The 23,996-nt window shown below is 44.3% G+C and overlaps 1 protein-coding gene and 1 pseudogene across 1 annotated transcript in view; both read left to right on the top strand.

Annotated features, from left to right (window-relative positions):
* EQUCABV1R-PS920 (vomeronasal 1 receptor equCabV1R-ps920 pseudogene) lies at positions 260-950 on the top strand (annotated as a pseudogene).
* The window catches only part of LOC100062486 (zinc finger protein 256), a 58,855-nt gene continuing 50,197 nt past the window's right edge, over positions 15,339-23,996 (top strand). Inside the window, 1 exon segment of the mRNA XM_070225044.1 lies at positions 15,339-15,600. The gene's annotated coding sequence lies outside the window, so the exon portion shown is untranslated.

Below are 23,996 nucleotides of genomic sequence, written 5' to 3'. Positions count from 1 at the left end.
TTCTTTCTTCTTGTTCCCATGGATGGGGTGCTTCTATCTTTTTTGTTCCCACAGATGGGATGTTTCTAAAGTCCAGTCAGGTGCCCGTCAGGGTGGCCAGCCCAGACAAAGAACATGACACAGGACATATTCTTTGTAACTTGTGCCTTAGAGTCAGGGCCAAAGTGGCTATCTTTGGCCTCGAGCCCAAACACATTCCTTCATGTAGGGCCCAGGCCCAGTGTCCTTGGAAGGCAGGGAGGTTAATGAACACTGTACAGGATTGAAATCTTTTCTCAGTTATGCTGGGTGTAAATTTGTCTTCTCTTTACACAGAGTGGGCAGGGGGATTTCCCTCAGCACCACCTGCCTCCTCAGTGGGTTTCAGGCTGTTAAGCTCTGCCTCAGTTTCTCTGGGTGGATGGAGCTCAGAATGAGATCCACAGTGTTCATTGGCTTCTGCTGTTCCATCTGCTGGATCCTACATCTCTTGTTAAATATGGTGGTTACTATGAATGTAACTGGCCCAAAAAACAGCAAAAACATGAGTGTGGAAAACATTTACAGGAACTGTTTGTCACCCATTCCTGAAAGACTGGTATTCTGCGTATCTGCAGTCATTTACACCTCCACTGATGGTGTGTTTGGGTCTCATGGTCTGGACTAGTGGCCCCATGGTCCTTGTCCTGCACAGGCACAAGCAGCGAGACCACCACATTCACCGCAACAGACTTTCGCCCAGACCCGCCCATGAGGCCAGAGCCACGTGTCCCATCCTGATCCTGGTGAGCATGTTTGTCTCCTTGCACTCTCCAGCTGCTATTCTATGATTTTCAATGACCCAGCTTGTGAACCCACACCACTGGCTAATGAACACCTCTGTCCTGGTGTCTTTAGGCTTCTTGACATTCAGCCCCTTAGTGTTCATTTTCATTGATACTTGCATCTCAGAGTTTTGCTTTGTCTGCTAGACAAAGAACACAAATGCTTCAAGTGTGCTCTCTGGGCCGTAAGTTCTCTCCAGAACATCCCACCATTTATTAGAGTGTTTTTATTTATTTATTTATTTATTTATTTATTTATTTTCGGATGTATATCATGTTCACCACCCGAAAACTAATTATAGTCCATCCCTTCACATGTGAGCCTAATCACCCCTTTTGCCCTTCCCCCTCCTCCCTTCCCCTATGATAAACACCAATCCAATTTCCATTGCTATGTGTTTGTTTGTTGTTGTTTTTATCTTCTACTTATGAGTGAGATCATGTGGTATTTGACTTTCTCCCTCTGACTTATTTCACTCAGCATAATACCCTCAAGGTCCATCCATGTTGTCACAAATGGCCAGATTTCATCATTTCTTATGGCTGAATGTCCATCGTGTATAAATACCACATCTTCTTTATCCGTTCATCCCTTGATGGGCACCTAGGTTGCTTCCAATTCTTGGCTGTTGTGAATAATGCTGCAGTGAACATAGGGGTGCAAATATCTTTATGCTTTTGTGTTTTCAAGTTCTTTGGATAAATACCCAGCAGTGGGATAACTGGATTGTATGGTAGATCTATCCTTAATTTTCTGAGGATACTCCATGCTGCTTTCCATAGTGGCTGCACCAGTTTGCACTCCCACCATCAGTGTACAAGGGTTCCCTTCTCTCCACACCCTCTCCAACATTTGTTGTTTCCTGTCTTGTTAATTATAGCCATTCTGACTGGAGTGAGGTGATACCTCATTGTAGTTTTGATTTGCATTTCCCTGATAGCTAATGATGTTGAGCATCTTTTCGTATGCCTGTTGGCCATCCGTATATCTTCTTTGGAGAAATCTCTGTTCAGATTTTTGCCCGTTTTTTAATTGGATTGTTGGGTTTTTTGTTGTTGAGCTGTATGAGTTCTTTGTATAGTTTGGATATTAACCCCTTATCTGATATATGGTTTGCAAATATCTTCTCCCAATTATTAGCTTGTCTTTTCATTTTGTTGATGGTTTCCTTTGCTGTGCAGAGCTTTTTAGTTTGATGTAGTTCCATTTCTTCATTTTTTCTCTTGTTTCTCTTGCCCAGTCAGACATGGGACTTGAAAATATGCTGCTCAGACCAGTGTCAAAGAGCGTACTGCCTATGTTTTCTTCTAGAAGTTTCATGGTTTGGGGTCTTACATTCAAGTCTTTAATCCATTTTGAGTTGATTTTTGTGCATGGTGTAAAGGAATGGTCTACTTTCATTCTTTTGCATGTGGCTGTCCAGTTTTCCCAACACCATTTATTAAAGAGACTCTCCTTTCTCCATCGTATGCTCTTGGCTCCCTTGTTGAATATTAGCTGTCCATAAATGTGTGGGTTTACTGCTGGGCTCTCAATTCTGTTCCATTGATCTATGTGTTTTTGTGCCAGTACCATGCTGTTTTGGTTACCATGGCTTTGTAGTATATTTTGAAATCAGGGAGTGTGATACCTCCAGCTTTGTTCTTTTTTCTCAGGAATCCTTTGGCTATTCGGGGTCTTTTGTTGTTCCATATAAATTTGAGGATAGCTTTGTTCTATTTCTGTGAAAAACGTTGTTGGAACTTTGATAGGGATTGCGTTGAATCTATAGATTGCTTTAGGAAGTATGGACATTTTAATGATGTTAATTCTTCGATTTCTATTTCTTTGTGTCTTCTTTGATTTCTTTCAAGAATGTTTTATAGTTTTCGGTGTACAGATCTTTCACCTCTTTGGTTAAGTTTATTCCTAGGTATTTTATTCTTTTTGTTGTGATTGAAAATGGGATTGTATTCTTAATTTCTCTTTCTGCTACTTCGTTGTTAGTGTATAGAAATGCAACCGATTTTTGTGCATTGATTTTTGTATCCCACAGCTTGACTGTATTCCTTTATTGTGTCTAAAAGTTTTTTAGTGGAATCTTTAGGGTTTTCTAGGTATAAAATCATATCATCTGCAAAGAGTGACAGTTTCACTTCTTTTCCAATGTGGATCCCTTTTATTTCTTTTTCTTGCCTTATTGCTCTGGCTAGGACTTCCAATACTATGTTAAATAAGAGTGGTGACAGTGGGCATCCTTATCTGGTTTCCTCTTCTTAGAGGGATAGCTTTCAGATTTTCTCCATTGAGAATGATATTTGCTGTGGGCTTGTCATATATGGCCTTTATTATATTGAGGTATTTTCCTTCTATACCCATTTTATTTAGATATTAGAGTGCTTGTCTCAACATTTGTGGGATAATATGCAAGGCCTTTGAGATTCAGTATTGAATAAAAATTATTTTAACTATGACCTCATATTGCTTAGTGGACTGCCAAAAAATGAACATGGTATAAATAATTCCTCAAATGTATGGCAGTTTCTGAAAATATTAAACTTGGATTTACTGTATTATCCAGCAATTCCACTATACTGAAAAGAATGTAAAGGAGAGACTCAAACAGATATTTGTACCCCCATGTTCACAGGAGCATTATTCATAGTAGCCAAAAGGTGAAACAACCCAATGTCCATGGATGGATGAATGGATAAACAAAGTGTGGAATACACATACAGTAGGATATTATTAAACCTTAAATATGAATTAAATTCTGACACATGCTACAACATGGGTGGACTTTGAAGATATTATGCTAAGTAAAATAAGCTAGACAAAAAAAGACAAATATTGTATGATTATATTTATATGAAGTATCTAGAGTAGTCAAACTTGCAGTGACAGAAAGTAGAGGATTAGTTACCCAGGGCTGAGGGGAGAGGGGAATGGGGATGTTTGTCTCCTGAGTTTGGAGTCTCAGTTTGGGATGATGTAAAAGTTCTAGAGATGGATAGTGGTGAGAGTTGCACAACAATGTGAATGTACTTGATGCCACGGAATTCTATACCTAAAATGGTTAAGATGGCCAATTTTATGTTATGTCTATTTTACCACGATAAAATTGTAAAAATAATAATAATTACTCAAAGTTGATTTTCTAAAATGGTGGCGATGTTCCCTACTGAAATTCAAGAATTTCATGATAATGCCATGTCAGAAATTTTTGGTGTTTTGGTGTTCTGAGGTAGAAACTGTTGGGGAAATGTAATTATAAAGAAAATCTCTGATGGGGGCTGGCCCCGTGGCCGAGTGGTTAAGTTCACGCGCTCTGCTGCAGGCGGCCCAGTGTTTCGTTGGTTCGAATCCTGGGCGCGGACATGGCACTGCTCATCAAGCCACGCTGAGGCAGCGTCCCACATGCCACAACTAGAAGGACCCACAACGAAGAATATACAACTATGTACTGGGGGGCTTTGGGGAGAAAAAGGAAAAATAAAATCTTTAAAAAAAAAAAAAAAAGAAAATCACAAAACCTCCCCACACAAGTAGAAAACAGTTATATTGTTGAATAAGCATGAAACCAAAATGTGATGCACATTATGGGCAACCCACTAAAGAGACTGTAAGATCAGTAAGAACTCTCAGCGTTGTGCATAGTCAGGCAGATACCACCCAGGATCACATTTTCTTAAGATTAACAATAACAAGTCCTCAGGTAAGAGGACTTGACAGCACCATTTGTCACACACAGTCCATCTTAAATTCACCTCGTAATTAGAGTGGCCATTGGTGTTTGCCAGTTGCCTTTATCCTAAGGAAAAATAAATTTCTCATGTCTTTATGGCAGGATGGAATTTTTTAAGTTGGACCCAGGATCTTATCGTCCCATGGAGACTGGGAGATATGACCTGAGCTTTTCCCATGATTACATTTCAAAGAGATGTCCTCAGATCTCCAAGAAAAAGATTCCTGGGTTGTAAAACTAGTAAGAGCCTTATTTAGCTTTTTAAAATATTTATATACATCTCCAAGGGGCAGAGGAAGAATTCACAATTACAAGTTTTCCAAAGCAAATACTCTAAAAAAAGTGTTGGGTGGGTGGAATGGCTTTCCCTTTTTCCTCAGGGATTTTTTTTCTTTTTTAGATTTGTCTTCACCCTTACAAAACTCACTGCTGTTTTGAACTGTAAGCCGATACCCAAAAGATTTATTTGCATTTTCTAAGTATATTGGGCGAAGGTCCTTTCAAATGGAGAGAAAAATCCTAGAAATATCCTGATTGTGGAGATTTATGAAAAATTCAAAGAAGTGAAGAGAGTTTAAGAAGTGTGTATGTGTGTGTGTGTTTGTGTGTGTGTCTGAGAGAGAGAGAGACAGAGAGAGAGAGAGAGATAAAATGGAAGATGTTGTGATCATTTCTTCTGCCAGGTGATAGACATGCCAAAGACCAGAAACTTTCCAGAGGAGACATGATGGGTCACTGAGTGTTTATTCATGGGGGTAAAGTGATAAGGTTTCTTTTTAAAATATTTAATTGAAATAAATTTATTGTTCATAATACTAAACCTCCATTAAACTTCTGATTCAAGTACTAAAGGTATATTTTGGAATATTTTTATGAAATGAAAACAAGTTTTAGAAAAATTTGACAGTCATTGGCCCATAATGGCAACTTTCAAAGAGCTGCCATTTCATTTGACAAGAGAGTTTCACATATTGAGGTATATGGAGTGGATACCAGCTCAACACAAGGTTGACATAAGGGAAGCCATATTGTAGAGAAAAAACCATATTGTAACTTTGAATGACCTAGCCCAGACATGTGCTGTACATTTTATGGCCCCTCTCATCTGCTCAAAGTTGATAACTTTGTTCTTTTGAGTTCCTTAGGAATGTGATGACCCCTGGGCAGAGAGTCTATGCTGATAGCCATCATCAATGACAACTGAAAGGTCAGGGTATAGGGTGTTGCTCTGGTCTCTGATGCATATCCTATAAAACAAAAGACTATCAGGAACTAAGACCAGATGCCTCCCCAATGCAGAGACCAGCCCCCTATATAACTGGCCTGTAGTCTTTGTTCTGTAAGATGGTTCTTTCAGACATTAATCGGTCATCTTCCCCCTTGCTAGCAAGCTGTAATAAAAAGTCCTGTCTCTCCTACTTTCCTTGCCTTTTGACTGTTGGTATGTCTTGCAGTGAGCAGATGACCCCCCTCCTTGGGTGATAATAAATTTGACACCCAAGGTGGGACCTTAAGTCCTGCTCGTGGCCAGACAACCTCTGAAGGGCAACCTGTTGGGTAAGTCCCAGTGGCTGTTGAGGCTCTCTTTGTGTTGGAGATCTGCCCTTCCTGCTTTCTGGTATCAATGCCAGCTGCCTCCTAACGCTTACTGTGGTAGGATGAGAAATGGCTACATCTGGCAAGTGCATGGGCTCAATCTGGAATAGGGTAAATAATCTCTGGAACACCTGTGATTTCCCTTCCCCTCCATCTGAGGTCCTTCCATTTACAGCAGGGCCATCTGGGGTCAAATAAGACCATCTTGGCATGCAGTCAGAGTGGGAACAGTTGTAGGACTCTTTACCCTAAATCTGGAAACTAGTTCACTGATGTCTGTTTTTTCTGTGTATCTGTGTCTGTGTCAGTAAATAGCTAAATATAGTCTGTTTGGGAACTGAGTTTCTTGGTGATGGTAACAAATTCTCCTTAGAAATTAGTTTGTTTGTTACAGCCACCTTGGGAAAAGCCCCCTAAAATGGGGGATAACTGTAAATGGCTGACAACATAACCCAGGATACTTTAAAATTACAGTGGCCATTTCAGGCTCCTTTTGAGCTTTCAAACCAAGAAGCAAATAAATCTTTAAAGAGTCAAAGGCTCCACCCTGGTAGCTCCCCTCTGGTTTCTGTGCCTGATCACCCCAGCAATCCAAAGTGAGGTGGCCTGTCTTGGCAGTCCTGCTTTCTGTTAATCTGTTTTGGCACCTGGAGAGATTCCAGTTGGCCCCTGGGTCAGTCATTTGACTGACAATCTGGAATCCTATTTCGTCTCCTTTCAAGAACCTATTGAGTATTTTAGACACCTACTGAATCAGTTATGGGGATGGGAGACCCATAATTTATCCTGTAAACTGTCTTGGGATGGTTGTGTGCCCTGGCATGGGAGCTGTTGTTTGCATGACCATTATCTTGATAACCCTTGGGAAGAGGCCATGAGGTTGAGGCCTGATCACCTTTTATGCTTCTTTGTTTGTCTCGTTTGTCAGCCCCTCTGTTGTCACCAATTTGAGGTTAGGTTCAGGCTGGACCTGAGCAGAACCTGGACCTTCTGTAAAATTGAAAACTTGAAAAACTGTCTGCCAAGGACTTAACTCTCAACCTCAGTATTGGGAACCCTAGTCCCTGGCCCATTCCAGGCCTTTGTCTCTTGCCTCCCTCGCTTGCCTTGTGCTGGCTCAGGGACTAAGTGCCTGGGCTGAGTGGGACTTGAGTAAATCTTATAACTATGTTGACACCCACAGTCAGGCTCTGCACCCTTCTCTGGTTGCACTGGCAGTCAGACACCAGCTTTACCACAATGGGGAACATCCCAAGCATCCCAGACACTCACCCCTTGGGTGTATTTTAACTAATTAAAACACTTTCAGTTGGATGGGTTATGCCCCAGAAACTCCATCTTGGAGAAAACTTGAGTGGTTTCTCTGTGCCTTTATGATGTAAATTCTCTATTTCCATCTTCTCTAGGACCTAAGAGCTATTGTTTGAAATGAAAATGTTTCTCATAAACTAGTGAGTTTTGTATTGTACCTGATTCATAAAAATTTGATGGAAGCTATAAGGTCTCTGTGTCTACCTGTGTCCTCATGTATGTGTCTATATGTGTATGTTGTAAATGTGAGAGATTCTTCTACCTCTGGATGGTATGGCCAAAATTAAGAGCTCTATTGAAATTTGTTTAAACACTTACATAAATTCTAAATGTAATAGATATTAACCCAAATGTCTTTCAAGTTAACATGATATAAATTAATCTTTGGTAAATGAAAGCTTATTTAAGTTTGTTGGTTTGATTGAAATATGCATGTCCTTAGAGTTGTCCATATTTGGATATGATGCAGGCATGCAGCCTGGGTTTACTAGTCAAATAAGCTCATGTTATATGTTACAAATTTGTCAACAAAAATAGTTTCAAATGATAGCTAATTTTCTCTAATGTCTCATGAAGTTTTCATGGGTAATATAAACATAATTGTTAGAAACAAATGATTTATATAGATGAAAATGGGTAAGAGTTTTTGTGTACAATAACTGTTTTATGGTCTGTATACTTGAAAAAAACAGCTTCCAAATTCTTTTTGGTAACTTAAAACTTTAGAGTTTTGCTAAATTAAGTTAAACAATAAAAATTTCTTGAGTATGTAGATCATTTCCACATAAGATAAAATATTACAAATTGATTATTAATCATAGATTTGTCTGCCTTTGGTTTCTTAACACAGAGAAACTAAAAAATGCTTGGGTTTGTTGATAGACATGTTTTGTACATGCTGAGGAATTTTCTATGAGAAAGCATATGTTTCTAGAAAGTCTGTTTGCAAGGAAGGTAAAATATCTTCAGTAAAGAAGGTATAAAGAATAGAGGTATTTGTTTGTTTTGTTAAGAAAGATAAATTTGTCCTAAAGTACTAGGAAAGAAGAAAAGAAAAAACTTGGGACAAATTCAGAATGTAAAAAGTAAGTGAGAGAAAGTTTGTGAAAGAAAAACTCTGAGGAGTTTTGTGCATGGTCATGTTGGGTAAGATTAAAGTAAATCCAATTAAGTAAATGAGTTGTAATGTCAAAAGTAAGCTGGTGTTGGACACCCCCCCCCCCGCCATGGCCAAGTGGTTAAGTTCATGAGCTGTGCTTCAGCAGCCCAGGGTTTCACTGGTTCAGATCCTGGGTGCAGACATGGGACCACTTGCCAGACCACACTGAGGTGGCATCCCACATGCCACAACTACCAGGACCCACAACTAAAATATACAACTATGTATTGGGGGGATTTGGGGAGAAAAAGTACGGGGGGGGGGGAAGATTTGCAACAGTTGTTAGCTCAGGTGCCAGTCTTTAAAAAAAAAAAAAAGGAAGCTGGTACAAAATTAGAATTTGGTCTTCTTTCTCTTAAAAGGATAATTTTCTTGAACTTTTGGTCTACTCTTGATACAGAGGTTATAAAAGCTTTTTCTTCACCTTTGAGTATGTCTACCTAAAAGACAGAAAAACTATGTTTTGTTACTTAAATATTATGCCACTGGGCTGGCCCCCTCTAAGTTTTTAAAACTATTTGGCTCTCTCTGTTTGCCTTCAGGATCTTTGGTTGTCACCATTGTTAAATGGATAGCTAAGCATTGTTTCATCGGGACCTATGATATTGTCATGGTGGATGTTGTTGATATAGGTATTTTAAAATTATATAACATTCCTAGAATTCTTATTTGTCCTGGTTGTCAGTCATAGTTTTAGTTATTATTTTAAAGGATATGTAAAAAATTAACCAAATTTCTTTGTCAATTGCCGTTTTGGGGTCTTGTTGTTTACAGGCAGTTATTGTTTCATTCTGATGCTTTTGTAAAATATGTCTCATCTCCAGAGAAATTCATGGAAAGGAGTCTGGCACTTACTCTAGAATACAGGTTTCTCGTAAACTTTCAGATTATAAAACTGAACTGGGTAAGAGACCACCAAATTCTAACAGATAAACTGATGACTTCATGAAACTGCTAACAGAACATTAAGATAAAAAATCACTTACACAGGACTGAATGAACTGATAAGGGTGGTTATAATTTTTATGACTTTTGTTTGAAATATTACTGATTTTTTTAATGTTTTTTTCAGATTAAGGAAATCTTTTTCTCTTTTCTCTCAAGCTAACTATGACTTATAGCAATTTCATAAATGATACCTCTGTAAGCAGAATTGAAACATTTATTTTTTTCTCCCTACCTGATCCCTCCAGAATTTGGAAACTCTTAGTGAGTGAGTATTGTTTTCATGGCAATGTAGTTAATTGCATAAGTTCAGTGAGAATCTGTTCTCCTTATAACAGGACACAATTGGAAACATTGGTTATATTACCAAGGCTTTGACAGGAATGTCAAATTTGAGAGAAACATACAAACAGATATGACAAGACAGCTTTTGAGGAATAAAGGTTGACTTTCTGGAATAAAGCTGCTTGGATATATTGGCTTGATAGCTTGTTTATAGAGCTCCCAGCAACTTTACCAGGTGAGTAAGGAAGGTCACTTCTCTGGCAGGTGCAAGGAGCCTCAAAATATTTTGGGGGGCCTCAAATAGAGAGCAATTCACCCAAATCTAAAGTATTGCAGGCAAAACCTGATGACAAATCCTTGGCTTGGCTTTCCTGGCCTTGAGAGGACTTTAAAGTTCAACCTGATATTCTCTATAAAAAATTCCAGCAAAGCAGATTTAGAAGAGCCTATATGATCAATGGCTATTCTTGCTGCATTTATGTAAATAACTGGATCAAGTTTTATTGAAACTAGACTTATTCTGCAAACCTGTTAGTCTTAATTTGGCTATCTTTTATAAAAAATGAGAGTGATTTTAGAGAGAAAAATTATGTTTCAGTAGAAAGTATAGTACACATTCATGGATATTAGATTCTAGTTCTGTTATCTTTGAAGTTTTTGTTATATCTTTTAACTGGACTGGATCCTGAATTCTTCTAGTCTCCTGAAATATCTGGCTACCAATTTTCAAACTAGTGTTTTCAATTTTGTTCATGATTTTCATTTGGAATCATTGAGAAATGAACCTGCCCTTTTCCTGAAGCCTTGCATACTGAAGCTGGAGGACTTGATATAAACTGAAGAGAGATTCATGTCTGTTGCTGTGTAAGCCACTCAGAAAGATACCTGAATGCCTAATGACACCATCAGAGACATTTCAAACTGCAAAAGATGCTTCAACTCTGACACCTAGAAATCTTTTTGACTGGCTGCCCCCGGGCTCAGAAACAGGTTTTTAATTTGCTCCCACCATTAACGTTGCTTTTCTTTCTGTCTTGTTAAATATGTGGTTTACTTGCTTACACAATATAGTCCTAACTTTGGGAGCCCACCTGCATCACCATCTTACTAAGAGACTGGTTCAATGAGATGGAACAAACTATGGCCCTCGTCAACAGGATGTCCCTCAAGATTGAGGAATGAACAACAAAAGGGAGGAAATGATACCTATTCAACACAAAGTTGACATCAAGGAAGCCATATTGTAAAAAAGAAACAATATTGTAACTTTGAATGATCACTGATTAACTAACTGAATCATGCTCTTTAGATTTTATGGCCCCTCCCAGCTACTATAAATTGATAACTTTGTCCCTTTGAGTTCCTTAGGGATGTGATGACCCCTGGGCAGAGAGTCTATGCTGATAGTCATCATCAATGACAACTGAAAGATCAGGGTATAGGGTGTTGCTCTGGTCTCTGATGCATATCCTATAAAACAAAAGACTATCAGGAACTAAGACCAGATGCCTCCCCAGTGCAGAGACCAGCCCCCTATATAACCAGCCTGTAGTCTTTTTTCTGTAAAATGGTTCTTTTGGACATTAATCAGCCATCTCCTCCCTAGCTATCTGCCCCCCTGCCTCTTGTTGCTGAGGACTGAGCAGCATGTTCATGGGACCATGAGGAGAGCGTGGGCATCAGTGGCACCAACGACTGGCATCTCCTCTGAGATGCTGAGCTCTAGAGGAAGGTGAATATGGACGTGGGTCCTCAGAGATGCTGATCCTCATCTCATCTGTCCCGATCATGTCAGGTGCTATGACATATGAGGACACGCTTGTGCATTTCTGGGAGGAGTGGGGTACCTTGATGAGGTTCAGAGACCCCTGTACCACGAGGTGGTTCTGAAGAATTTGTCACCTATATCCCTGTATCCTCATGGGGCAAGGCATTCACACCCTCCCCAGTGACCTGGTCTACTCTTTGCATCTCCCCTCTCCCTGCCCTGCTTTCCCTGGGGGGTGCTCTGTCCTTCTCACATCAGGACCCTGGGCACCACTTCCTTCCCCATTTCCCTGGGCAGGTGCTGGGGTTGATAGGGCTGAGTTGCTTGCACTGACCTCTCCCCTCCCCTGCAGCCCAACCTCAGCTGCCCTGAAGCCCCACAGGGAAAGATTCTGGATCAGAAGTTTACAGTGAGCCTAATGGAGCCTAGCTTGCTTGCCTCTCCCTGGCCAGTGACTGTGTCCAGATCCATGGCACCTCTGTACCCTAGGTTTGTCCCTTCTTTTAGCTGACATTTCCTTGTGCTGGTTTGTGCCAGAAATTACCCACATTCTCATGGTCATTACTTCCCTGGACCATGAGCTGTTCTTCAAGACCTCCTGTGTAGTTCTCTTTGTAGCGTTTAGACCTCTTTCCTGTGATCTATTGTGTGCTGAGCTGCTCTGGGCCAGTGTTGGCCACTCACCTGTTTGGTTTTTCCTTCAATACTTATATCCTCCACATTCTAAATAGTTGCCCAACAAGAGCCTAGGGGGAAGAGTCCTCTGTGCTTCTCAGTATGGACATGACTCCAGCCATGGCAGGGTCAGCTCAGAAGGGCCCTGGCCCTGGTGAGTGGTAGCTGGGGAGGGTGTGCCATCAGGCTCATGTTCACATCATAGCAGGAGCCTGTCCTGTTCAACCAGAGTTTTGGCGCCACTGCCAGTGGCCACACCCGCTTTCTACCTTTCCTTCCCCATATTGACACTTTGCCAACTTGTCAATTCTACTACTCGTCATTTCCTGTGTGACTTCATCCCAGGGATAATCCACCTCTCTGGACCCATTTCTCTCACCACTCCTTCTGCAGTGCTCTCCAACACTGGCCCACAGATGTTGTGCCGTGAGGTGTGAACAGATCCTTACATTGACCTTGAACTCCTCCTATTTTGTTGCAATTGAGTTTTCCTGGGCTTTGACAGGACTCTGCACAGCCTTACATGTCACCAGCACACAAGTTCCTTTGAAAGCCTTTGGTGGAGGAGGGAGTTACAGATCTGTCTTGTCTCCCTGTGCCACACCCTGTCCTTGTGCCTTTCCTGTGGTGAGGACTCTACCATTTTGTGACCTTAAGGGCCCAGTAATGCACAACCAGACCCCCACTCACAGTTCTGGAAAAACATCCTATAGACTCATTCTTTGATGTAATTCAATGGAATAATTCAGTTGGATGTAATTCAATGAATCAGTGTAGACTCATTCCTCCCAACAACATCAACACGTACTTCACTGTCACTTCTTTGCTTTCAGGTTGTAGGCGCAGAGCAGAGAACAAAGAGGTACCTTCTGAACTATGTTTCTGTAAAAGGTCAGGACTCCCAAGGCAGGTCCCTTCATCCAAACATCCATCCCTCTGAGACGTGTGTCCCCATCTAATCACATTTTACACTTGGCTGAGCACTAAGGAAAATATCATGGGCAGAAAGTACGTACGAGAGTGGCATGTACCAAACAATTTTATTTCAGTGCGAACCTTCAGTGTCACCAGGAGCAGCACATTGGTGAAAAACTTCAGAAGCAACATGGACAAGGCCTCATTTGTGAAGAGCTGCAAATTCCCTGTGTCCAGGAAGCCCTTTACCTGTGTGGAGGCTGGGAAGGACTTCCTCGCCACCTCGAGCTATCTTCATAAGCAGGCCACTCATACTGGGGAAAAGTCAAACAAAACCACTGAATATGCAGTTGGAAGAAACTGGTATTGCAACCAGGAGCATGCCAGAAAGCCATCAGCTGCAAACATACACTTTTTCAGGATCAGGATGTCCAAACTGGAGAAAGGTCTTATGAGTGTAGTGAATATGGGAAATCTTTTAGCTGTAGCTCCACCCTCAATGATCATTGGAGACTTCACACTGGAGAAAGACCTTGGTTGTGTAGAGAATGTGCAATTTCTTACCAACTTAAAAAGCAAATTCACCTATTATCTTACCCTCAAAATGAGTTAATTCAGGAATAGCCAAAAGAATTGCAATTTGGGGTGTGCATGCTGTGGCAAACCAGAGGTAAATCCAGAAAACAAAGAAAGGGAGCTCCTGTTATTGAGAAAAAGGGGGCGTAGGGAGGGGCAGGTCTAAAGGATAGTGCATGGGAAGAAAGTCATAGTTCAGAGCAGCAAGGGCTTCACTGAGCTGCATTATTTCTCATTGGCTGGGCTGTTTCTGGGTGTGAAGAGAATCTTCCTTCAGCAGTAAAGTAGTTTTACTTCCAGTCAAAGATGCAAGAGCGTGTCTCTTCCAGCTTGGTGTAATGGACCATGGGTGATAGAGTCTGAGATCTCCCCCTACGGGACTTCCTGGCTCCAATTTTGTTAAGGTTTCTTTTATTAATTTCCACAGTGGGAAGTCTTTTAGCTATAGCTTCATCCTGAAATATTGTTGGACACATCACACTGGAGAAAGATCTTAGTTGTATAGGGAATGTGCAATTACTTTCTTCAATATAACCAAAGTGGAGCAAAGCCTCTATGACTAGCCATCAGTCTTTGAATCTCATGCATCAAACTTCCACACATCCAGGGGAGATTCCCATAAGTCTAATTTATGTGAGAAGCATGTGTGGCTGTGTTGCACTTTCTGCCCTGCCCAGGGCCCTTCCCAGATTTATGTCATTACCAGTTTCTGTTGTTGAAGCTGTTGCACCCCTCCCACCAGGCAGGTCCACACAGTGTGCATCAGTCACCACCCCAATGTGCTCAGGGAAGCCAACCTCTGTTCTCGCAGGTATTGGAGCAAATTAGGAGTAGCCTGAGCTCTTAGGGGGTCCGCATTCCCTTCCCTCTGACTAACTAGGGCATGGACATCCCTCAGTTCTGACCTAGAGGATACCTAATGAGTTGTACTGTCCCCTTGCCAAGAAGGACTACCTTTTCAGGGACATGTTGGTCTCGTGTGATACTTGTGATGAGCTTTCCCACCTCCCAAGTCACCAACCCGAGAACTACCTACCACACGCTGATCTAGGTGGTAGGATAAGAAAGTTTTTACTAAGTCCTGTTTTTCTTAGGGGTTCTGTTCACTGCGTGGGGTGGTTTATAAACAGATTTGGGCTCTGCAGGCATGGCGACTTTTGTGGAGTCCCAAACTTTGTGTGCCTCTGAGAGCAGAAAATGGCGCGTGAGTTTTGGACAAATCTGCATTGCTGCCCATGGAATCTTGGGAAAGATTGTTCATCCTAATTCACGGCCAGAATGCCTGGGTGATCAGTTACAGAACAGCAGTCCCCAGAAATGCGCATACGGCCCCTTTAAGAAGGGGTGAGCCCCTCCTCTGCCCTGGAAAGAGAATCCTCACTTCCCAAGGCCCCTAGCTGTGGCTCTGGCCCCTTCCTCCTGGAGCCCTCTTGGGGAACCTTCTCATCGCCAGTTTGGAACGTGGGAACTACATTACCCAGATGCTCTGCGACGACAGACGGCTTCTTGAGCCAATGAAGGCTCAGAAGAAAAGACGTTTCCTAGTGACACGAGGGTGGGGGCGGGACTTCCGACTTCCTCCTCAAGGCGGTCATTTTGGTAGTTAACGTTGTGTTCCGGTTCTGGGGCGCCGGCTTGGTGCTGTGGGGACGGGCGAGGAGGCGCGGGAGGTGGCGCCGTCCCCGCGGCCCAGGCGGCTCTGAGGCTCGGCGACGCCGCCCGGGGCCCCGCGCCAGGCCCGGGCCAGGGAGCGCCGCGCCCGGCGCCTCGTCTCCCGCCGCTCCCGGCCCCGCTCCGCCCCCGAGGCCGATGGCGGCGGCCGCGCGGAGGGAGCCGGCTCAGGTGAGCGCTCGGCTCCGGCCCGACCCGCCCGCAGCGCAGCCCGAGCTCCAGCCCTCGGGCGGGCGCTGCTCCCGGGCCTGCAGCCCAGGCCCCGGGGCCGGGCCGGGGAGGCGCTCGTGGGGCCTGTGGCTGCGGGCGGGGGTCCTGGGTCCGCGTTGTGTCCGCAGGGAACGGTGTGAGAAGTGGTCCCGCCTGGACTGGCAGGGGAGGAGCTGCTCCTTCAGTCCGAGGGGCTTCAGCCGGGAGGGCTGTGAACGGAGAGGGACGCGGTGCGTGTTGGGGTTTCAAAAGTTCTCCAGGAAGTGCTCGGAGAGAACAGACGGGAAGGGGTGAGGACGCCGGGGAGGCGCAGGGAGCGGAGTCCTGGTCCGAGGGCGCAGAGCTGGTCCGAGGCAGCTCTGAGGACTGAGGCCCGGAGGTTAGACAGTCAGCCTGAGGTCACCTGGCCCCAGGACCAGGGAAGGGTACAGGGAGGCCTGAGCCCATCAACCCCCTGTGGCTCCCGTTCCTCTCGGGCCTGCTCCTCCTCGCAGCTTCCCTTGGCTGCGGAAGTGCCTATGGAACCCACACAGGGACCTGGAGGGTGTTCCAGTGGCCCCGATCCCCACTCCCATGTTCCCTGGATTATGGTGTTCTGAGACTCTTCATACCTTGTCCCCCATCCTTGAGTCTAGGGACTCTGAAGAATCCGTGAGCTATGGCCCCAAGTCCATGCCTGGGGTTATATGCAGCTATTCTCTCATGTAGCCGCCATTGTAAACACCTGTGGAAGTTAACCTAAGAGCTGGTAACAGGATGTGCAAATGCCCAAAAGTACAACTGAGCTCAGGAACGTTCTGGAGCCAAAGGTCTCCTTTCTTTCAGGTGCAAAGAAATAGGTGGATAGGAATCAGGAGAGGAATGACTGGGTTGGGTGTTTATGTTGGGTGTGTATGTTACTGCACAAAGGGCACGACCTGCTCCCTGTGAGACAAGATGGTGGCAGAGAGAGGGGATTTTATTACAGCTTGCTAGCAAGAGGGAAGATGGCTGACTGTTGTCTGAAAGAACCATCATAAGGGAACACAGAATCTTGAAGCAGTTATATAGGCCAGTGGGTTATAGGAGAGGGAGTAGGAATGTTGACCCAGGAGTCTCCACACCAGATCCTTCAGTTTTCATTGATGATGGCTATCAGCATAGACTCTGTGTTCTGGGGTCATCACATTCCTAAGGAACTCAAAAGAACAAAGTTATTGTCTTATTGCAGCTGGGCGGTACATGCACAAGCAGGGGTCATAAAATCTGCAGAGCAGGTGGATCTCCTGGAGGTGCGTGTCCAGCCAAGTTAATCAGTCAGAGGTCATTCAAAGTTACAGTATGGTCTCTTCTACAGTATGGCTTCCCTTATGTCAATCTTGTGTTGAGCCAGTGTTATGTATTCTGGAGGTAACTAGAGGTTTGGATCACAGGAGGGAAGTGGTGTTACCCAGGTGTTAACTGGGTTCATCTGACTTCAGAGTGGCAATCAAGAGTGTGGGCTTGTGAGAGGAAGAAGGATGATCAATATGGAGGCTCCTGATACCCAGCAGTGGGCTCACTCTGCTCGCCGCAATCTGAGCCAATTAATCTCAGGGAGTTAGGGGTCAAGAAAGGAAGTTTTGTTTTGTTGGTTGGTGAGGAAGATTGGCCCTGAGCTAACGTCTGTTGGCAATCCTCCTCTTTTTGCTTGAGGAAGGTTATTGCTGAGCTAAGATCTGTGCCAGTCTTCCTCCATTTTTTGTGGGATGCTGCCACAGCGTGGCTTGATGAGTGGTGTGTAGGTCTCCACCTGGGATATGAACCTGTGAACCCCAGGCTGCTGAAGCAGAGCACTCAAAGTTAACCACTACGCCACTGGCCCGGCCCCGAGAAAGGACATTTTAATTCGATTAGCTGGCATAATCAGGAAGATGGCAGACTAATGTCTCAAAAAAACCTCTTCAAGGACTATAGAATCTTGAGGCAGTTATACAGGGAAAATGGGCAGTGAGGAGGGAGTTTCCTTCAGGCTGACCGACCTCAGTGTCTTTGATTGTTCCATTCTTCTGTCCGCTGTGATGGATACCTTGTAGGTTTGTTTCCTGCTTGTGATCAGCCTGTTCCTGGAGAGAAACTCACAGAATTTATTAAGCTGTCAGGGAGTACATGCGTAAATGGAGGCTATAAATCAGGAGAGCATGTGAGTGTTTTGGAGTACGTGCAGAGTAGCTAGTAGTACACAGGAGGGGCTGGGCCATTTAGCGTAACAAGATGGCCTCACTTATGCTCACTTGCAGTTTCCCCCCTGTGAGTAGTAACCCATAATCTTACAATCAAGGGGGAGACAGGGAGTCATAATTTCTCTAGCTACTTGCTGCTGAGTCAGGACGTCACAGGTGGACCAGAGCATGGAAAAGAGTTGCTTTCCTTTTGGATTCGTCGGAGGGGTCTCTTAAGGGGAGCTGTCATGTTGACTTGATCAGTTAGGAGCTTATGGCAGATAGGCATTTAATACCCAACTTAAGAAGGAGAAAGATTAATAACCCAATAAACAGAACTGTTAGAAGAAGAGTTAGATAGAAGAAGTAAAAGTTTTCTTTTAAAGACATATTTTAGCTCTCCAGGGGGTTCTGTCATGCACTTTCCCCTCCATACAGGTGGGATTCTTTACTGTGATTTTTGGGGTTGCCTTGGTCTGGTAGTAATGTATGCAGGATCTCACACCTGTAAGTTTTGTGGATGAGTGAGTGGTGAAAAGAATCTCAAAAGGGCCCATCCGTTTGGGTGACAACTGCTTTTTAGGTCCCTGGTCTCTCCGAGTTTTTAGCAAAGTGTGATCACCAGGTAGGACGGCGTGTAGAGGGATGTCAGATGGATATGTAAGCCTATGAGAAGCAAACTCAATGACGGAAGTTAATATAGAACTTAATGACTTAACATAATTAGCAATCATGACATTCCTTAAAACGTCCAGAGATTCAGTCCCATGGGACGATGCTTGAAAGGGTCTCTTATATAGAATTTCGAAAGGACTCAATTTAAGTCCTCTTCGGGGAGCTGCTGTAACCCATAGCAGGGTAAGGGGCAGCGCCTTATCACAACTTAGTCGTGTTTCCTGACAGATTTTGGCAGTGGTCTTCTTTAAGGTGTGGTTTGTTTTCTCCATCTTTCCAGTTGATTGAGGTCCCCAAGCTGAGTGTAGTATCCATCAGATGTTTAAGCTTTGGAACACTTGTTGGGTTATTTGGAAGACAAAAGGTGATCTGTTATCATTCTGTAAGGTTTTAGGCAGACCAAACCTAGGGATGATTTCTTGTGGCAACATGCAAGTGACTTCTGGTGCTTTCTCAGTCCCAGTGGGAAAGGCTTCTACCCACTCACTGAAGGTGCTCACAAACACTAACAAAAACTGAAAATTCCCAGCTGCCCAGGGCATCTGGGTGAAGTCTGTTTGCCAGTCTTCAGTATGCCAGTTTTTTTAGGTTGGATGCCCACATGTGTGAGACCAGAAGCAGTCTTGGGGTTGTTCTTTGCACAGATCATGCAGTTTGTAGTCACCTGTTGTATAGTCTTTTGTAGGTGGGGCCCTATGATGTACTTCTGGACCCACTGAATTTTCCCTCTGGTGGCCAGGGCAAGGCATGATAGCTACCTTAACAGGTTCATTAACTGCACCAAGCAGGAGCCTGCCCCGTGGCCTAGTGGTTAAGTTCATGTGCTCTGCTTTGGCGGCCCGGGGTTCATTGGTTCAGATCCTGGGCATGGACCTACACACCACTTATCAGGCCATGCTTTGGCGGCATCCCACGTAGAAGAACTAGAATGACCTACAACTAGGATATACAATTATGTACTGGGGCTTTGGAGAGAAAAAACAAAATGAGGAAGATTGGCAACAGATGTTAGCTCAGGGCCAATCTTCCTCATCAAAAAAAAGCATACATTAAAAAAAAAGAGGATGGGTAAAAAATAGCACCAAGCAGTTTTAAGATTTTAGGGCCATGTCTGATTTCCGTTTTTCCTGCTATTAACAGTCCCCTTTCTTTCCAGATTGTTCCATGAGCATGAACTACGGCAAAGGCATAACGGGAATCTCTATATGTTTACTCTCTTGCCTTGAGCTAGATGTAAAGCCCCAGTGAGGGCAATGATTTCTGCCTTTGAGCAGATGTCCCTGGGAGTAGGGCTTTAGCCTCTAAAGTCTCTTGTAAAGTTATGACCACGTATCCTGCTCCTCCCTTACCTTGATCCATGAAGCTGCTGCCGTCTATGAAGAGTTCCAAGTCTGGTTCTTCCAACAGACAGTTCAACAAATCAGTTCAGCTAGAATACACTCTCAATAACTTGTAAGCAGTCATGTTCTAAGGCTTCTGATGTCTTTTAGGGAGCAAGGTGGCTGGGTTTAGGGAGGATGATACTTGCATCTGTGCATTTGGATTGTCCAAAAGGATGGCCTGGTATTTGCCCATCCTACCTGATGTAAGCCAATATCTCCTTTTTGTTCTAATAATGTGAGTACTTGATGTGACACATACACTGTGGTGGGTTGGCCCAGGGTATGTTTTTAGCTTTCTGCGGGATGTTGCAGGTAGTAGCCATTGTCCTGATGCAGGGGGGCCAGCCCTTGACAGTCTGATCCAGTTGCTTCGAAAAATAAGCCTCTGGCTAGGGGGTCATTCCCAGTTTTGAGTTAAAACCCCCAAGCTTATTTCCTGCCGTTCATGTACATATGGGCTGAAAGGTTTGTCCAAGTTAGGAAGCCCCAAGGCTGGGACTGAAATTAACTTTGTCCTGATGGTATTGAAGGCCACCTGACACTCTTTTGTCCATTCTAGTGCCTCCCAGCCTAGCCCTTTTAGAGCTTCATAAAGGGATTTCCTGTGAGTCCACAGTAAGGAATCCAGATCTGACAGAAACCAGCCATGGCCAAGAAGCCTCGGAGCTCTTGCCCAGTAGTGGCAGGGCTCAGGCATGTTAAAGCCTCTTTTTGGTTTGGCAGCAGTTCCCTCTGGCCTTTTGATAATGTAAACCATAAGTATGTAACTTTTTGTGCTTTCTTTTGTGAGGCCTTGTAACCACATTCAGCCAAATGATTCAAGGTCTTTATTGTGTTGGCCAGACACTGCTCCTAAGTGGGGCTCGTTGTCAGCAAGTCATCCACATACTGTAACAGTAATTCTGTTTTTTTTTTCCTCTTTATTTTTTAATTCTTTTGTGTGTGTGTGTGTGTGTGTGTGTGAGAGAGAGAGGAAGATGGGCCCTGAGGTAAGATCTGTTGCCAGTCTTCTTCTTTTTGCTTGAGGAAGATTGCCGCTGAGCTAACAGCTGAGCCAATCTTCCTCTGTTTTATGTGGGATGCTGCCACAGTGTGGCTTGACAAGGGGCACTAGGTCCATGCCTGGGATCCGAACCTGTGACCCCCAGGCCACTGAAGCAGAGCACGTGAACTTAACCACTACACCACTGGGCCAGCCCCCAGCAACCCTTCTTAATTGTAAGTGGCTCAGGTCTTTAGCTAGGGCATCCCCAAATACCGTAGGGGAGTTTTTGGAGCCCAAAGGAAGCACTGTCCAACAATATTATTGAGTGGCCTGAGTGACTGGGTCATGCCATTCAAAGCCAAAGAATTGTTGAGATTCTTCAGCGAGCAGTATGCAGAAGAATGCATCCTTTAAGTCCAAAACTGAAAACCAGCCATATTCGCTTGCTTTAGCAAGGTATAAGGGCTGGGGACCACAGGGTACAGGTCCTGAACTGCCTCATGTATGGCACAAAGGTCCTGAACAAACTCCTGTGTCTCTGAATTGGTTTTTTTGAGCAGGAGAATGGGGTCTTAGATGGCAACTGGCAAAGTCTGATTAATCCTGCTGCCAGGAATTTCTGTAGCACTGGCTGAATGCCCTTCTGAGCCTCCTGTTTTAGCAGATATTGTTTCAGGCTATATGTATTGGCTAGACAGTCTTTGCTTTCCCAGGCTTCCCATCTGCCTACATGTCTGGTCTTACCTCCTTGAGAATCTCCAGTGGCAGTGGGTCCGGTGGTGTTGTTTGAACACCTAGGAGGGCCATCTGGAACCGTAAGGATGCTTGTTCCGGTGACACTTGTATCTCTAGCTGGCCTGGAGCAAAAGTCACTTGAGCATTCAGTTTACATAGAAGCTTCCATCCCGCGAGAACAGGGCATTCAGGCATATAAAATTTTTCCAATTAAAGAGATCCGAGGTAGAGAAAGGAGAGTGCGTCTAAACAAAGCCAGCCAGTTGCCCTTGTCCACTTATGCCTATCGGATGTTGTCACGGTGGAAATTGCCCCACTCTGGGAAGAACCCCCTGACTGAATTGTGTCCTTTGCTGTGTTGAGGAGGAGAAAGTCCTTCTCTTAGACCTGGTAATGCCTCAGGCATTTGCCCTTGGGCGAGCCGTGGGCCTGGGAAAAGCGGGAGGAGGAGGAGCTGGAGGACTCCTCTGTCCATTGTCCCCCCTTCTCTGATCTAGATAGAGCAGCATAAAGGCTTGAACATAGGGGGTTTTATCTTCCTTTTCTTCATTCTTGCAGAACAGTTCTAGCTCTGAGATGGTATCGTAATTAAGCGCCGTGTTTGGGGGCTTTTCTCCTGAACGTAATGTATATTGGGGCCAGGCTGCATTATAGCAAAACAGCATCCTTTTTTTTGTCATGAACTCATAACTGAAATCAGCCTAATTGGCCAGCATGCACCCTAGCAGGGTTTTTGGGGGGTAGCGGGGAGGATGGAGTGGTGCCCATGGATAACATCTGGCACACAGCAAAATCCCAGTCCACCTGAGCACACAGTTCTCCCACCAGTGCTAAACAAGCCAAAGAGGCAAGAGGTCATGGTTTAAGGCAGAGTAAAGATCTAATTTCCCAACACCAGTGCAGGAGGTCCAGTGCCTGGCAGAAACTTTTTAGATCTTCTATTTTGCGGACAGTTCAAGTCCGGCTTAGTTTAAGCCCAAGCCTAACTTCCACACAATGACAGCAAAGAAGGTGCCGAACAAGACAGACAAAGCTGGAGGGCTGGAAAGATGGTCAGGCCTCACTCTCATGGCTTCCTCTCAAGGGTTAACACGCAGACAGCAGTGCCCCCATTGAGGCATACAATTCCACCTTGACACTTGACAAAAGGTCGCAAATCACGTCGCCACAAATGGTGTAACAGCACTGGAAGTATGCTGTGGGATTCTGACACAGAGAAAAGCTGGCACACAGACTAGTGGAACAACACACACACTCAGAAGAACAGAAATACAGGCGTGTGCACCACAGAAAAACCAGAGACTAGTCTTCCCTATAATATACTAGGCAGTCTGTACTTTCCTTTGTCCCTAAACAACGGCACACAACTAGATGGACCTTGGCTTGACCAAGGCCCCTAGGCAAGGAAAAAGGAATATAGTACCTGGGAGTGCCCTCCAGACGACTCACCTGGCTGCAGACGCAAGTTCATCAGCTCATGATCCAGTCTTTTGTTCCCGATCACTGAAGTCGACAAGCAGGGAAGCCACAGGGGAATTCCCCAGGTGGAAAAGAAGAAAAGAAGAAAAAACCTCCTGGCAGCTGCTGGGAAAATCCCAAAATGGCCTCCTCCAAGTCGACTAGCCACGGGCAGGGGCTATGGTCCCATTTTGGGTGCCAGAATTGATACCAAGCGATGGGCTTGGTCTGCTCGCCACCATCTGAGCCAGTCAATCACAACAAGTTAGGGATTGAGGAAAGGAAGCTTTAATTCACTTAGCCAGCACAATCGGGAGGATGGCAGAGTAACGTCTCAAAAAACCATCTTCAAAAATGACAGAAGCTTGAGGCAGTTATATAGGGAAAATGGGCAGTGAGGAGGGGGTCCAGGGATGTTGGGCTCCAGGCGTCACATTGTTCCATTCTGTCATCTGTGACGGACACCTTGTATGTGTGATTCCTGCCTGTGCTCAGCCTCTTCCTGCAGAGAAACTCATAGAACACAGTTTTGATTTGTCAAGCTATCAAGGAGTACATACGTAAGTGGAGGCTTTAAATCAGCAGAGCATGTGAATTTTTTAGAGTATGTGGACAGCAGCTAGAAGTCATAGACGGGAGGGGCTGGGACCATTTAGTGTTAGAAGGTGGTCTTGCTTATGCTCACTTGCACTACTACCATAGTCCAAGAGAAGATTCATGGACAGGGTTGTGGCTTAGGAAATGTGGTTGTCTTCTGGTTGCATGTTTTTGAAAGGGGCATCCAGATTTTCTAATGTGGTTGGTGAGGGAGTGAAACAGAGGAATCAGCGATGATCCCAGGGCTTTTGGTCTTAGAAGCTGTAGGGATGGAAGCTGTATCAGTTGAGATGAGCACCTTGGCAGTTGGTGTAATATTCACTGGGGATATCAGGAGCCTTGTTT

The sequence above is a fragment of the Equus caballus genome, chromosome 10 (assembly GCF_041296265.1).
Source record: "Equus caballus isolate H_3958 breed thoroughbred chromosome 10, TB-T2T, whole genome shotgun sequence".
NCBI classification, from domain to species: domain Eukaryota; kingdom Metazoa; phylum Chordata; class Mammalia; order Perissodactyla; family Equidae; genus Equus; species Equus caballus.
Note: the sequence above shows the minus strand (reverse complement) of the source record. Positions and strands in the feature narration are given on the sequence as shown.